Below are 17347 nucleotides of genomic sequence, written 5' to 3'. Positions count from 1 at the left end.
AGCTGACATGGGCAATGCAGTGACACGGCCACCGTGGAAGTGGGCAAAGTTATAGGCTTCAGATCGATACGGAGGGGCTGGTCTAAAACAATCCTCTGTTTCCTTTAATCCTAGCAACTGCTGGCTTTTGGGGTGGGGGAGTGAGATCTGTGGTGGCCGCGAGGAGAGACAGGGATTTTAATTAAACCCCTCTTTCTGGGAGAGGGGAGTAGCCGTTTCTGTAGGGCAGTGAGCATCGTCATCTCAGGCAGCTCAGGCTGCTGTAACGAAACATCATTGACTGAGTGGCTTATGAAAAACAGGAATTTGTTTCTCACAGTTCTAGCGGCTGGAAGGCAGGATCAGGGTGCTGCACGGGTGGATTCTGGTGTGGGCTCCTTCCTGGTTGGCACACACCTTCTCTCTGGCCCTGACACAATGGGAGGGTGAGGGATTTGCTGGGCCCCTTTCTGAGGCACAAATCCCATTCAAGGGTCTCCAGCCTCGGGAACTCATCACCTCCCAAAGACCTCCTGACAGCATCACATTGAGGGTGAGGATTTCAACCTGTGTTTTGAGGGGCAGGCAGTTCGTAATCTTCACCCTCTTTGTGTATTTCTGACTCAACATTGAGTCTGCCTTTGGCTCTCCAGGGGACAGAGCCTGTGGAGACACTGAGCAAGGTCAGAGCTGCAAGCATGTGCACATCGGGGGCAAGGGAGCTGCCAGGGGTGTGAGAAGGGGGTTTCAGCGTCAATCGGAGCTGCTTTCCTGGCAAATGTACTCATAAGCTATCCTGGCAACATTTGCTTTTCACGAAGAGTCGATGAGGCAGTGGGGGCAGCAGGCGGTGTTGCCAGAAGCTTGGACCTGATGGGCAGCAGAGAAGGGGCAGAGGCCATGACCTTGGGGTGGTCAGCAGTGCCAGGTGTCTGCCCTCCAGGTCTCAAGTCTGTGATTGTGCAGAGACTGAGCAGACCGGGGCTTGCCGGCCAGTGTGGCTCTCATGCAGGTGATTATCGGGGTTGCTTTCTATGTAATGTTCCCTCAACCCCATCCCCCCCCCCACCAATTTCTGTAACTAGCAGAAATGATGCTGTGTTTCCTTGATGAAGCCTTGAGTTTCCCATGGAGATGTAGGAATAGCACGATTTGGCTCACGTCCAAATACTTTGCAGTGAAGCTGCACGGAAGAGGATTCTAGGCTTCCATTTGACGTTTTCAACAATGCCTGAGTGTTACAGGACCGTCTTGCTTGTTAATAAAGCACCAGATGAAAAAGGCTACTGGTTAATAAAGGAGACTTTTTACATTAGCACAGAGAGGGTGGCTTGAGATAAATTCAGCGTAACATAGGTGTGTTTGTAAGCCGTCAAAAGGACCATCTGTCTGCTGGCGACACATGTTTTCCGGTATTGGTTTTGTTCTGAAAAAGGATGACTGGCATTCGGCAGAGTCATTCCAGAATTCACCTGGAAGGCGTCCACATGGTGCCTTGTTTTCTCCTGACATTCTGGGCACCACGAGGGATCATTCCTGTCTTCAGCACTAGCAGGAGACTTTTCCTGAACACCTGCTCCTCTTTGGCGTTGTGGGTGTGAAGGGGTCAGAGTGACCCTGTCTTCATGGAGTTTTCAGACACTATGGGGGATAGTGTGGCACAAGTGTCGGGCTCAGGGGGGACGGAGGCTTTCCCCCAGAAAACAGCTGCCGATTCCAGGATGGTCCTCGACCCCTCCTCCCTCTGTTCCTCTGCGTCATGTTTGAATTAAGGCTGTTCTATCGTAGCGGGGGTGTCATGTTAACTGGAAGTGTGCTTTTTTACTGGGCAGTAAGTAAATTAATGGTACATTTTCCAAGGACAGCGAGGTTTGATTTGATGAATCCAGTGGGGGAAAGGAGAAGGGGCTTGGCTGTGTGGGGATGTGTGTGATGGGAGCAGAATGGAGCAGCCATGCAGGCTGTTGGGATGGAGGGGCCACGCCCGCATTTCCATGGGGTCCGTCGCTGTTTGTGCCACTAGACCTGAACCTCCTATACAGTAGTAACGCATCATTCACGTCCCAGCAGGCCAAGTCCTCAGGAAAATGGGGCCAAAAAGTAGAAAACCATGACCGTAGAAGGTAACGGCACATGACTGAGCTTTCTGGGTGGTACGTCCTTGTGATAAAAACAGTCCTGAGCTGAACACCAGAATGAAAACGAACCGTCCTCCGTGCTGAAGGCGGAAGAGGTGTGCTTGGCTCTCCGCAGTGCCTGCCTGTTTGGGCGGTGATTACTGCAGGTCACACGTGCTGTACAGGAGGAGGGCAGTGAACTCTGGAGCCAGGCTGGCCGGGTGCAAGTCCCAGCTCCATAGCCAGCTCTGTGATCTGGGACAATTCACCTATGTCCTCTGCCTCTCGGTTTCCTCCTCTGTAAAAGGGGGGTAATAGTCGCATCTATCTGAAAGGGCTATGTGAGAATTAAACGACCTTGTAAATGTAAGGGGCTGAGAACAGTATCTGCTCTTGGTGAGCAGAAGGATGACCAAGGAGGTGACCAGCAAAATACCCCTTTCGAAGCCTCAATACTGTTCCATAGTGAGCAAAGACACAGCTCCTCTATGGACGAAGCCATTAATAGTCGATCCTGGCAGGCAGAGTGCAGATTCCTTCGAATCAGAAATTTGAACTCTGGCCAGCGACTGCTGTACTGATTGAGTAAATCTTAGGATTTGTTGTTAATGGTAAAGTCTACAAAAACAGAAACAGTCTGAAGGAGTTTGAGAGGGTGTGGGCTCAGCTGCAATCTCTCCTCCCAAGGCCGTTGGTTAACATCATCTCCAGCCCTGTGGAAAGACAGCAGCAGTGAAGAAAATGTCGGACAAACATTTGGTGTGTTTGTACACTTCTCCCAGAAATCCTAAATGCTTTGCATGTTTCAGCTAATAATTCATTAAAATGGATTATGCTGACCATTTTATAACCTACTTCACTGCTCTCCTGTCTAAATCCATCCCTTTGTGACACATTTTTTACACTTGGCTCATTTTTTCAATTGTGTTTGCTGTCTTACTGCCATGTAAAGGATAAACGTGCATGTCTATGTTGATTTGACTGAGACAGCTAATGCTAAATATGTCTCTGTTCCTTGAAGGTTGACTTGTGATGGCGTCATTTAAGTCTTACTTTTTCCCCTTGAGTCAGCAAAATATTCCATGTGACTTTGAGCAAAACTTGCTCACTAGTGTTATGGAGGGTATAAAAGCAAATGGAATAAGTTTCCTGCCTTCAGGAGGATTGAAATCTCAAAGTCGGTATGACAGCATGGATGGGAGTCAGCTCAGTTTGCAGCTTTTAAAACATGTTGGAATCTTTCCTCTGCCACTTTTAATGGTGAGACCCTGAGCAAATCATTTCCACAAGCATCAGGCTCCCCATCTATGACATGGAAGTAAAAATAGCAATCTTGACAAAATTGTGATGACTACAGACGTGTACCTAACCTCTTATTTACCGCCTCCCGATAGAAGATATTGTAACTCATCCCATTTGAGAGCAGGTGGTGATCACCCCATCCTGTGAGATTCAAGTATAATAATTATCTGGAATCCCCCATCTGCAGGCGAGGAAGACCCAGCAGCCCTCACAATGTCTTCTGGAAACTGGATTTTGTTTGAAGGGTGAACTGACTCCAAGTTTCTTCTGTTTTCACGTATTGTCCTTCCTACGTGTCTCCTGGGGTTTTTCCCTACCTCCCAATCTACATTAACCTGATAACAGCCAGCTATGTTTTCTAGAATTCCCCTAAATGGACTCATGCCAATTACTGAATACAGTAGATTGGGAGGGTTCATTAAATCACGATAGAGCATCCTAAAGAAGGAAAGTAGACACCTTTGTTCTTAAAGGGTCTTCAGCCATCCCACCCTGGAGAAGGTTGCTGATTGCCTCTTCTCCTCGGGCAGTCTTGTTACTATGCATCACTTTTTTTTTTCCTGAGATGAAGTCTCTGTCACTCAGGCTGGAGTGCAGTGTCATGATCTTGTCTCACTGCAACCTCCATCTCCTGGGTTCAAGTGATTCTCCTGCCTCAGCCTTCCGAGTAGCTGGACTACAGGTATGTGCCACCACACCCAGCTAATTTTTGTATTTTTGGTAGAGACAGGGTTTCACAATATTGGTCAGACTGGTCTTGAACTCTTGACTTCGTGATCCATCCACGTTGGCTTCCCAAAGTGCTAGGATTACAGGCGTGAGTCACCGCACCCGGCCTGCATCACTTTTTATGCCTCGTCTTCATCCTTACAGCTTCTCCTTCCTAGGGGCCTCAACTCCCAACCCTGGAGTAAGGGTCACAACTGTCCATCTTCATGCAACACAGCTTAGTTCCCCTTCTTCTCCTCCCCACCATGCCCTATGGGCTGCTTTTCTACAACCAGAATGGAGACCCAGGGAGATCTGCTAAACTAAGACAGTTCTCACCCCTGGGAGAAAAATCTACTTCCCAGTTCTCAGTCCTGCTAAACTATTGTTAAGATAAAGAAGGACCATGATAAATCCTATTGGCTAAGAGAAGAAGATTCTCCAGGTTGCCATAGGACAAGAGAGGAAGTGACAGAATCTGCAGCCATTTGGTCGAATATGTGATATGTGAGTCATTCTGAGGAATACGTTAAAATTCTGTAGTCAGATCTTGGAAAATGATATTGCCAGTAGAGGGAAGAATGTAACAAAAAACCCAGGCAGAAAACAAACAAGTGTGTGTGGAGAAGAACAATAATGTGATGTGAATGAAGGGTTCGGTGTCATGAGTGAGAAATGGCTGACCGAAAGTAGGGAGATGCAGAAAGGAAAATACCACGGGAAGACTGAACATCACATTAAGTGATTTAGGTGATTCTGCCTGCAGTGCAAATATTTTGGGCTCTGAAGTGAAGTCATCAAAAGGTTTACGTCTGTAATGGAGGATTGGTCTAGATAGCCTCTCAGATCCCACTCGGCTTTGAGATCCTTGATTCCGGGTCACACCTGCGGGTCTGGAGGGCAGTTCTTCAGGGTCATGAAGGAAGGATTCCAGGAGGCTGGAACATGAAGGACATTCAGGTGACCACATCAAGAGATCAAGTGGGGTAACAAGAGCCTGAACTAGAAGGAATGCAGTGTAAATATGAAGAAGAGGAAATGGGAAACTGACTAGAAACGATAAGTAGAGAAAAAGGGAAACGTGTGATTCCAAGGTTTAGAACAGTATTTGTAAGTTACAGTCCCACAACTTCTTGCATAAACAGTATCTAAGAGAGTCATTTTAAAAAGAATAGCAAACTTCCAAGTTCCACTGAAAGACATCAGCATCTCTGTGGAGTGAATTGGGGAAAGAGAATGAAGAAGTCTGTTCAACTTTAGATATACAAAATGTGAATTGAATTGCATGAGTGATACCAACAATGTGAAGATATTTAACAGGAGCTCTTTTTTCTCTTTTTGGCCTGTAGTATTTAATCCTTCTATCATCATTATCGTCCTTTCTCTAATTTAATGTCTTTGAACCTTTATTCAAAAATCCACTATGTATAGGTAACATGTTTGTGAGATTATTACTAGACCCTCTAGGAGGTTTCATTAACCCAGTTTTGATAGTTCAGGTAAGTCCTCCACCATTTTTTTTCCAAGTTGTCTTAGCTCTTTTGGGTTCTTTAAATTTCCAGACACATTTTGGAATCTGCTAGTTCATTTCTACTGAAAAAAAAAAAAATAAAATAAAATCATGCTGGGATTTTGATTGGAATTGCATTAAACCTCTGATCCACAAGGGCAGAACTGACATCTTAACAATATTGAGCCTGCTGATCCATGAACACAGTATATCACTTCATTTATTTAGTTCTTTATCTCGGCATCACTGCCTGCTTTACAGTGCATAGATCTTACACATCTTTTGTCAGATTTAGTCTTAATATTACTTTGTAAATTTCCATTTCCAATTATTTCTTTGCCAGTGTATAGAGATAAATACTGCTTATGGAACGTTTGCAAGATACAAGCTAAACACAAACTCACTTATTAATAAGTAATTTATTATTATTAGTTTTAGTGGCTTTTTGTGATTTCAAGAGATTTTCCACACGGGTGATCACGTCACCTGCAGATACAGATAGTTTTAAATCTTATTTTCTAATAAGGGTGCATTTTATATGTTTTAACTTGCCTTATTGCACTGACTAGACTCCAAAAAAATGCTGAAAAGCAGTGAGAAAAAAGTCATCAGGTGGGATGGTAAATACAGCCCTTGTTCTTCCATTTTGACCTGAAGCACCCAGTGTGATCATTTTCTCCTTTGATTTTTGTGAGGACTTTGTTTCCTTTTTTTCCTTTATTTTTTAAAAATACACTTTATCTTTTAGGCAGTTTCACGTTCACAGAAAAATTGAGGGAAAGGTGCAGAGAGACCTTCTATATGCCTTCCCTTCCCCCACGTGCACAGCCTCCCCAACTAACAACACTCCTGCCCAGAAGGAGCATTTGTAATAATTGAAGAACCTACGTTGACATATTGTCACCCAGAGTCCACAGTTGACATGAGGGCTCCGTCTTGGTGCTTGTTCTATGGGTTTGAACAAATATGTCATGACATGTATCCACCATGATAGCATCGTACAGAGCAGTTGCACTAAAATCCTAAAAATCTCCGTGTTTCACCTCATCATCTCTCCCTCTTCCCAACACCTGGGAAGCACGGACATTTTCACTCCATAGTCTGGCCTTTTTTGGGATATCCTTTAGTTGGAAGCTTACAGTATTTAGTCTTTTCCGAGGGGCCTCTTTTGTGTAGCCGTGCATGTTTAAAGTTCCTACGTGTCTTTTCATGGCTTGACAGCTCACTTCCCTTCAGTGCTAAAGAATATGCCATTGTTTGGATATATCACAGGTTATTTATCCACTCACCTAGTGAAGAACATTTTGGTTTCTTCGTTGCCTCCAAGTTTGAGCAATTATGAATAAAGCTGGAATAAAATTAGCAATTACGATTAAAGCTTCTATAAATGTCCATGTGCAGGTTTTTCTGTGAACACAAGTTTTCAACTCCTTTGGATAAATACCTAAGAGTGCAATTGCTGGATCACATGTTAAGAGGATATCTCGTGCCCATCAATGATACACTGGATACACAAAATGTGGCACGTATATACCACGGAATACTATGCAACCATAAAAAAGAATGGGTTCCTGTCCTTTACAGGGACATGGATGAAGCTGGAAGCCATCATTCTCAGCAAACTAAAAGAGGAACAGAAAACCAAACACCACATGCTCTCACTCATAAGTGGCAGTTGAACAATGAGATCACATGGACACGGGGAGGGGAACGACACACACGGGGGCCTGTTGGGGGGTGGGGACAAGAGGAGGGAGAGCATTAGGACAAATACTTCATGCATGCAGGGCTTAAAACCTAGATGATGGGTTGACAGGTGCAGCAAACCCCCATGGCACATGTATACCTAGGTAACACACCTGCATATGTATCTAAGAACTTAAAGTAAAATGTAAAAATAAAAAACAGGGAGTATAGTTTGGTAAGACAATGTGATAATTTTACAAACACAAAACATGTCATACCCACTTCCCCACCTCCCTCAAGTGCTTTCAACAGCATCCTGTTGCTGTTAAGAGAATAAAGCATCTACCATCATCTCCCAGCCCCTGCCTGCCTGCCTTCATTCTTGTCTTGTGCCACTTTCTCCCGTGTTTACTTCCTTGCCCGTGCCTGTTTCCTGCTGCAAGAGGCATTCTGCACGCACCCCCATCTCTGTTTAGACCGTGGTGTCCCTACACTCCACCCCCCTCAACAAGCAACCTCTACTTCTCTCCAGACTGCAAGGGGATCATACCTTCCAGAATGCATCGGTTTTCTACCTCTCATCCCAAGATACGCCAGATTCTTTTACAGCATAAATTTAGAGAACCCCGCTTCCCTTTCTTTGGTGCGCTTTCCTCAATTCTTCATCAGAAACCCATTAGACTGATTGTCATATTAGTGCCCATTCTCCCCATCAGGCCGCAAGTTCGTGTGAGCAGGGGCCGCAGTCATGTTGGTGAACCACGGTATTCTCAGTGACTATCCATGTGCTTAGAAAGTATTTGCTGAATGGGTAAATGGGTCTGCAGTTCCAACCAAAGCTAGAAGCTTGACTTTGGAAGAATGAAAGTAGATAACATCTCCAAAGCAGACCCCATAGCATGAAAAAAGAAAGGAAGAACGGAGGCAGAGCTGAAGGATGAATATTGGCACAGGAGTAGGTGAGACTTTGATGTAGTTTGAACTACATCAAAATATTAAGAGTAGCCATTTCAGGATGACAAGAGAACAATATATTGTTTTTGTTCATTCTTTTCAACATTTGCAAAGTTTTTTGCCTTGAGTGTAGTCACTTTTGCAATCAGAGGTTACAGTGCTTGATGGAATGAGGCCATGAAGCGCACACACCACCGAGTTTCTAACACAGAGCAATCTATGAGGAAGGATGGAGACACAGGAAAGGTTCATTTTAAAGCAATGCAGGTGTTTTCTTTATAAAGGCAAAAGACATTTTTTAAAGTGTTTGCATCATACACAAGTCTGCTAAATTTGGTCAAGAAACAGAGAAAACAGTAACAGAAAAACACTTTAGCCCACAAGGAGACCAGCACACCCAGCTCGAGACCACTCCAGATGAGGAGTGGAGAGTGGTTTCCTCACAGCTGACCCACAGGATCGGGTAACACAAGCAGAAGGGAAACATGGGGACCACAGAGACATCAGACTGTGGACTTCATAGCAAGAGACAGCAACACAAACTAGCGGAGTAATTAAAAACTATGGTAAAAAGAGGTCCACATTCTATTTTAACCTGAAATCAGTGGCACGGGGACCACCACACCACCCTGCAGTTGCCTCCTCCCTCCCCCACACACAGCAGCCTCCTGGGACAACATCCTACTTCCAACTTGCAGTTGCCTCCCATCCCACCCCCCCACAGTGGCCCCCTACAACATCATCCTACTTCCACCCTGCAGCTGCCTCCCATCCCCAACACACAGCAGCCTCCTGGGACAACTTCCTACTTGCCGGCCACAGCCTGGAGCCCCAAAGCATGGAGGGGCTTAGCGAGCCACACAGCATTCCCCCTTCACACCTGGGAAGTCAGCCCCTCACTGAAGTGGGTCCTGTGCCCACCAGCTGTGCACGATCAGAGGTGTGAGGTTATGGACCTGGTCACCCACTGTGCAGAGAGGCGTGAGGTCATGGACCTAGTCACCCGTTGTGCACGATCAGAGGTGTGCAAGGTTCCAGACCTGGTCACCCACTATGCACAATCAGAGGTGTGAGGTGATGGACCCGGTCACCCGCTGGGTATGAATAGAGGTGTGGGTGGTTAGTGACCTGGTCACCAGCTCTGCACAATCAGAGCCATGCGAAGTTGCAGACCTGGTCACCAGCTGCACCCAATCAGAAGCTTTTGAGGTTAGGGACCTGGTCACCTGCTGTGCACAGAAGTGTGAGGTTATGGACCTCGTCACCCGCTGTGCATGATCAGAGGTGGGCCAGGTTAGGGACCATGTGCGTGGTGATGGACCTGATCAGCAGCCAAGACACCTGACGTTTCCAGTGTCATCCCGGCTTCTTTCAAAACTGGAAAAGTCTTCAGATATTTCCCAAAAGCTTGTCCATCTTTGAAAACGATATGCGTGTGCACAGGTGATACCGATGACTGAAGATTGAAGGTTAGAGCATTCCAGCCACATGCCCATGTCCCATCCCATCTGCGAAAACTTGAGCACAAACATCGCCCTCTCTGAAGCTCCCTGAACCCTGTGGCAGGCCTGAGACTCAGGTCCAGTGTCCTGTCAGTTACACTGAACAAAATGTAATTCAACACTGGCCATGGGCCCTGTGCTTTAAAAACCACATATAAATCTCCCAAAGAACTACAATCTATGAAAGCTTTCATGGCTAGTATTTTAGGAAGACTGATCAGTCTTGACCTAAATCAAAGCCGACACTGCCCAAATTCACTCTAACCCCAGCTTCGTGCACAGGCAGCCATCGCCTGGCCGTCAGGGTGACCAGCAGCCTGGGCACAGACAGGACCAGCGCGGGTCCCTCCCTGCACCTTAAGGGGGCTTCTGAGCTGCTGTCCATGATCAGTGATGGTGACGCCCAGAGCAGCTTTCCGGGAAAGCAGTAAACCTTTCAGGTCCTCACCTCACGAGGATGGCCATGTATAAATCAACCGCCTTTGTTACTGCCCTGCCATTCTCAAAGAGGAGATGGGTTAAACTTCTTTATCCACATGCCCAACACAAGGCACACCTGCCCCAGCACGAGGCTCATCTACTTAATCCCGGGAAACTCACACCACCCACAATCAGAGGCCGCACACAATCAGAGGCCGCGCACAATCCGAGACTGAGCACAATCAGAGACCACACACAATCAGAGGCTGCACAGAGACCACACACAGAGACCCACACAATCAGAGGCCACAAAGAGGCCAGAGGCCACAATCAGAGACTATACACAATCACAGGATGTGCACAATCAGAGGCCATGCACAGTCTCTGCAACCTCATCAGAAACTGTTTCTGACCATTCACCTGAGGCCACCAAGTTTAAATGAGAGGCCCAGGTTTTAAAAGACAGCAGGAGTTCTCTGAAGGCAAACTCCGTGCATTCCACCATCAGCACCATTTGTGCCTGTCACGGTCAGGAAGAACCACAACCACGTCTCGGTGCCCTTGCAGTGCAGGGCGCTGCGTTTCTCCCCCTTTCCAAACCCGCGGCGGCTCCTGGCGACCCAGCGCCTCTGCTCAGCCACGCGCCCCCAAGGCCTTCCTCCCTCACCCCACAGGGGAGCTCCCGCAGCCGGGCTATCTGGCTCATCACTCCGATTCAGTCACTTACACCCTCATTCCAGGCTGAAAATCTCTTCTGAAAATATCCAAATCTTACCCACGTCAGGCTCCATCTTTTCCCCAGAGCTCCTCATCCCCTCCAGAGCAGCAGCCCTGGTGCCCGTGCAGCCGGGGCCTGTGGGCAGATCCGTGGGCTCAGAATGCCCAGCCCCTCAGCCCCTCTGTGTGTCCCCTTACTCCCTGCTCCCTGGCGTTAATGCCCTCCGTCTTCGATTTCCTGATAGGCAAAAGGGGGTTAATTCTAAGAGTGCTAACCGAACTGGATCACTTAACACCATGTCGGGCCCAGAATACCCCTTGATCAATGACAGGTATTGCTGCGCTGTTACCATTGCGCTGGGTCCAGGTTTCCTGTGAGCCCTTTAGGCTCTTTGCCGTAAAGGCCACTCAATGGTCCTGTGCAAGCCTGTCTGTGGCAGATGGACAGGTGAGTGGCCGATGCACACGTGTGATGCTGAATGGGATCGTGCAAAGCTGGCCCCGCGTATTGTGGTCAACGTAAGAAAAAAGTCGCCCATGCTTGCTTGCTGCTGCCCTGCGGTGTCCAGAAGGAGCCGCTTAAAGGCAACTGCGCCGCACCTACCTTCTTGGAAGGAGACGGCAAGACCAGACTGGCTGGAGCTGGGAAGTTGTGCGCTACAGATCAGGGCTGCGTAACCCAGGGAAGGCATCACTCGAAACACGTGCTGGAGGGCAGCCAATCCGACCCGACCGTCCACCTCCAGGGTCAGCCATGGGGCTCCACTTGATGTGTCATCCTGATCACCCCTCACAGAGCAAATGAGCCTTTGACTTCAGCCTGTCCTAGGTACAACACCGACTCCCACCTCCCACGTCCTGAACCAGCCTGTTCCGGGGATTGCTGTGGAGGTAGAGGAGCAGGCCCAAGACATCGAGTGGCATTTCCTGGCAAGGACACTCACCATGCTCGACCATAAAACTCGGGTCAACTGGATTTTCGGAGGGACTGTAATTTACTTGTGGCACGCATGGATACTGATTGACCCAGGGAGGGGCACGGAGGAGGCTGAAGGAAAACCCATGGTGACTGCGCCAGACATTCCCGCACACACCGACATCTTCAGACTGGGGCGGCGTCCTAGTCTTACAATCAAACCGAAAGCCCAGAGAAACTAGGGACCTTGTCCAAGACCAGCAACAGGTATGTGGGCAGCTGGGATTCAACTAAGTCCTTTCCTGGATCCATCCGCGCTGCTCCCTGCCCCCACTCCCACCACCCCGCCATGGCCCCCGATAGACATAGCAGGTCTGAACATCAGGCACCCCGCACGCAGAGTACGGAGCAGAGCCGGCTTCCGCAGTGGGATCTCACACACATCCCACTCCCCTTCTTGCCGAATGCCTCGGGACTCTGTGCGGTCAAGTCTGCAGATGTGGCCTCACTCTGCGCTAGGAGATCTGGGTGGCCGGCAACGTTTTGCAGAGTGCTCCTCCAGACGGGGCTCGTCGGCTGATCCATGAGACACAGGGCACCTGAGAGAAGGGCCGACAAACCCCACAAAGTCGCTCCCAACATGGAGAGGACAGGACCACAGCGGGGCTCTCGCAGTCCACGCTTTGGACAGGTCTTGCTGCAAACTGTGGTGCTCGTCAGGCGCGAGGAAGTTTCCCAGGGCAGGAGCTCTAAGTGACACAGCAAAAGCGACACAGGCGATGCCGCAGGATGTACTTCAGCTCAGGGCTCAGGAACCACGGGGTGCAGCGTGGCCTGCAGCAAACCAGACACATCAGAAGCCAATGTCCCACCTTCTACATTCAGTGACATTGAACGGAGGGAGTTATCTGTAGCAATCATCTTCCTGGGGGACCCGTACAGCACTCATGACCACCGACACTGACCACGAGTCCTTCCTAGGTCCTGGGGGCTACCCCACTTTACACGCACGGTTCCATGCACAAATCTACGCGTGGCAGTTGTTAGCCCCAGCTTAGAGATGAGGAAAACGCTGCTGGAAAAGCTAAGTGAGAAAATCAGACTTCAGCACACCTGCCATCTCCAAGACCACTACTACTCTATGTGCTAGGGTCTCAAGGGTTGGGTGTGTGGCATTTTAAGTGACTAATTGTAGGTGGTTTTCTTCTCTCCTACACCTGTTTAGCCTGAACGTGCACGTACATGCTCTGCTGCAGGTGCACTGCCGTATGTAGACCAGCAATGCTCTTTCCTGCCTCGGGTTCTCGTCACTGCCTTCCGGAAAATCTCACCTGCTTTACAGCCAAGCCAGGTAGGCCTGGTCAGCCGCACAGTGAAACTCCTGCAGTGTCAGAGCTAAGTGCTGGCTGAACTTTAACGGCGAAGACAGTGGAGTAATGGGGATAAACTGAGCAAAACTGTATTGTAACGCAGATGAACGTCTAGAAGCAAAAGAAACTGACACCCCTGAGAGCAGGCGACTGTCTCTTACTATGATGTTAATAGCAGCTTGCTGTTTCCAGTGTCTCCGTGTGCCAGGGTTTCCAGTCAGCGTTTGTGTTTATCTGCTCTTGGGCTACCTGATCAAACCTCTGCAGAGATCAGGGATATCTAAATTGACCCAGTATCTGCAGGCTGGCTGCTCAGAGGCCGTGGTGTGGAACGGCCAGGACATCGCTTAGTCATACGGGGCACAAGCACGTCACTTGCCACTCCTGTCTTTCTGTTTCATCAAACCCTCTTTTCTCCTGAATATTGATCATAGCAAAGTCATTAGCCTTTGAGATGCATTTGAAACATCAACTTGCTTTGTTCAAGAGGTTTAAGACACACGTAAGTCTTTCTTGCCATGCTCAACACACACAGCCGGCCGTTTCTGAAGTCAGTGTTTCTGGAACAAAAGCCTCGGCCTGCCCCAGTGAACATTCACACTGAGCACACTGTCGCAAGGCTGCTTGGCCAACCAGCAGGGGGCAGGAGAGAGCTGCAGGGGCCACGTGGGGTCCCTGCAAAGGCGCCTCACTCCCTCAAATCAAGACCGGTGCCTCCTGCCAATCCAGCGGCTTCCTCCAAGGGGAAGAGGCCTCTTCAGCTGCTACTGCACTGATTTCAGACGGCTCAGCCAATGGGGCAACAGATTCAACAGAGTTCCATGTTGTTTAAGGAAAACTTCTGTTACCAGGCAACCTTAGTACCATATTCAACGTAAAATAACCAACAACATTGTTTCCAAAACAACATGCTACTAGTGCCTTATCCTTCAATGCTGCTTAAACACGGAAAAGTATGAGGAAAAAAGAGCATGGCACTTACTTCTTAAAAAATAACACCTCTTCCAGGTTATTTTTACCCCTATCATAAAGACTTAGAACTGTGGATTCCCTACAGGAATGTGGAGTGGGGTTGGATCCCCACACTGACCCAGCCTCACCCCAGGTCAGTCATCCCCCCACCACGGGGTTCACACCTCTCCAGGCCCTGTCACCTCATCAAGGAAAGGTGGCGTCTCTGAGCTCTCTTCGCAGGAAGCACCCGAACGGGAGCTAGAGACACAGACACACCCACAACTACTTTGAAATCCTAAACATATTTAAGGACTTCATTATTAGTTTTTTAAAACTGCAAGAACAAAGTGACCCTGGTTTTAACCTCTCTGCCACAATAACACCGTGTACATCCGTCTTTTGCTATTTGTTCCTTCTCCAGCAGCTGCTGCCTGGCTGGCCGACTGCAGAAGAACAGCCTCTGGTACTCCCGGGAAGCTCTCGGTAAAAGCGTGAACACCACGATCACGTCTCAGGACGCCGCACATGTTAGGGTCGCCCACAGACCGCCATTCCCACTGCCTAGAAGGCACTGAACGGGCCCCCTGCTCTTTGTAAATGTCAACTTTCCTAAGCTAAGTTTTGTTGAAAATTTTTAACTGCAGTCCACACGTACTTCTTTGTGTCTTGTTTTTATCCTAGAGGAATACTTTTATGGAAAATTAAGCTTGCAAGGTTGAAGGATTTTCTGAAAGTCGACTCCTAATGCTGGAAGAAAAAAAAAATGGGCCAAATGTGGTGCTCACGCCTGTAATCCCAGCAGTTTCGGAGGTTGAGGCCAGGAGATTGCTTGAGCCCAGGAGCTCGAGACCAGCCTGGAAAACATGGCAAAACCCTGTCTCTACTAAAAATACCAATAATAATAATAATAATAAAGCTGGGCATGGTGACGTGTGTCCAGTCACAGCAACTCAGGAAGCTGAGGTGGGAAGATCACCTGAGCCCAGGAGGTGAAGGCTGCAGTCAGCCCAGATTTGCATCACTGCACTCCAGCTTGGGCGACAGAGTGAGACACCGTCTCGAAAAAACAAAAAGCAAAAACAACTGTATAAATCATTATAGAAGGGAGCTGGCCAGGCGCAGTGGCTCACGCCTGTAATCCCAGCAATTTGGGAGGTCGAGGTGGGCAGATCACCTGAGGTCAGGAGTTTGAGACCAGCCTGGACACTATGGCAAAACCCCATCTCTAATAAAAATACAAAAATTAGCGGGGCATGGTGGTGGGTACCTGTAATCCCAACTACTGGGGAGGCTGAGGCAGGAGAAGCACTTCAACCCTGGAGGCGGAAGTTGCAGTGGGCCGAGACTGCGTCACTGCACTCCAGCCTGGGCAACAAGAGTGAGAGTCCACTTCAAAAAATAAAAATAAAAATCAAGGGAGCTAATGTTTTTCATTTAAAGGAAAGGAGAAGAACATTCAGTATTTATACCTCTCAAGCACACATCTCCAGTGGTGTCCTAAAGTATTCAAGATACACATTCCTACAAATATAGCTCAAAACTACTCACCAAGTTACATGCTAAAAGCACATGCATTGTAAGAATGCTACATTATATTTTTTGAGCATCTGTATCCAATATTTTAGCATACTGGCAGTTTTCCCTTCAGGTGCTGTATGCCTAAATTATTACATGTTTAGTCATTCATTTTAGAATTTATGACTATTATGCTTTAGGCAATAAACATAAGCTACTAAATTAATGACTTAGGGGAAAAGTTACTAAGTTAACTTGGAAGTTAAACTTTGCAAACTGAATTTGTTGGACCTCATTCAAGCTAGATGATCAGTTTTTTAAATTGTTTCCTGTGTGTTTCCCTCCAGGATGGAAATAGCTTCACTCTCATCCACTGTGCACACTGCAGCCCACGCCTCTCGTCCACCGCGCCACACTGCAGCCTGCAATTCACCCTGTACCAGGCTTTCCACACCGTACCTGAAAGTCACTAAGTATAACCAAGAAGGAAATGAAAAGCAGATAAATGACCTCCACCCCTACATCCAGCATGCAAATGTTAAACATTCATCAAAGTAAAACCAAAATCCCACGTTAGCTCACGATTGTAACTGGTAGAGTTATGTGCATGGCAATTTAAAAAGTCTAGTTAAGTAAAAACCTAATTGAGACTCTCAAGAAAGACATCTGCAAAGATTGACAGTGAGGAGAGGACTTCACTCTGCATCCAGCCTGTTCTGGAAGCCACGGCCAAATGCCAGGTTGTATAGATCCGAAAAACAGGAAAAAACAAGTGTTGAAAGGTGTACAGTCTCAGCAATGTACAAATTCGATGTAGGATGCTCAGAAACCTTGAATTTCCAATCAGGAAACCGCAACATGAGCAAGTTTCCCAGCAGTGCCCACTTTCTACCTACGGCACGTGTAACAGTTACGCTGGCCACCTCCGGGGGGACAGAGGCTTCCTGGTCACATTCGCTCTGGCAGCCACACAGCTGGCCCCGCCAAACACCTGTCTAATACTGAGGAACCACTCTCTCCCTGGGCTTTGCTCACTCTAGCCAGGAGAGCATATTTACAGAGTACTTTACTGAGTCCTCGTTCAATGCGTCAAGCTTGTTGAAGGCAGGGCAACCCCATTCCTGGCCCATTTAAGTGAACTGAGCAGAGCAAATGCCTCCAGTTGGACGGCACTCAGTCACAACAGCAGTGGCCACTGTTCACAGGGCGCTGGCTTCGTGCCCAGAACAGTTACAAGCGTCTTCTCTCTGTCCGAGGAATGTGCACTGCAACCCTGTGGGGCCGTTTGCAACGTCCACCAGAGTTCTGAGGCAGCCAAGTCCAGGCTGTCCGTGGGCCTTGCCACGTGGCCGTCCACGTCCCCTGCAGATCAGACCTCACTGCAGGGACCACGGGTTCCAGGGCTGCCTTGAGGCACATGCTCCCTTCACCACCTCCTCCTGGCCCCTGACATCAACCCTCACCACTGCTGCCAACACTTGATTTTCTCATGGCTCCTGAGGGGCCTGTTCTGCCCTTCCCTGCTCCCTGCGTCCGGCTTGGAGGGTACCCACATCAACGCCAACGCTCACGTAATCACCAACCTTTCCATGGGGCTTGATGCCTAGGAGTCTCAATATCAGAAAGTCAGATTCCTGTGCTTGTTGGAGAATTTCTTCCCATTGTACAAGTGAAGGAGATAAAATTCTAGGTGCCTG

At 48.2% G+C, this 17347-nt stretch overlaps 1 long non-coding RNA gene across 1 annotated transcript in view; it reads right to left on the bottom strand.

Moving 5' to 3' along the window:
• Positions 1-2032: 2032 nt before the first annotated feature.
• Positions 2033-17347, bottom strand: part of LOC135966130 (uncharacterized) — a 112823-nt gene continuing 97508 nt past the window's right edge. The window contains exons 2-3 of the long non-coding RNA XR_012419822.1: positions 6906-6964; positions 2033-2809 (exon numbers count right to left, since the gene is read on the bottom strand). This is a non-coding gene — a long non-coding RNA (uncharacterized lncRNA). The remainder of the gene's footprint in view (positions 2810-6905; positions 6965-17347) is intronic.

This window comes from Macaca fascicularis, chromosome 11 (genome assembly GCF_037993035.2).
Source record: "Macaca fascicularis isolate 582-1 chromosome 11, T2T-MFA8v1.1".
NCBI classification, from domain to species: Eukaryota; Metazoa; Chordata; class Mammalia; order Primates; family Cercopithecidae; genus Macaca; species Macaca fascicularis.
The sequence above is the reverse complement of the archived record's forward strand: the minus strand, read 5'-3'. Positions and strand labels throughout refer to the sequence as shown.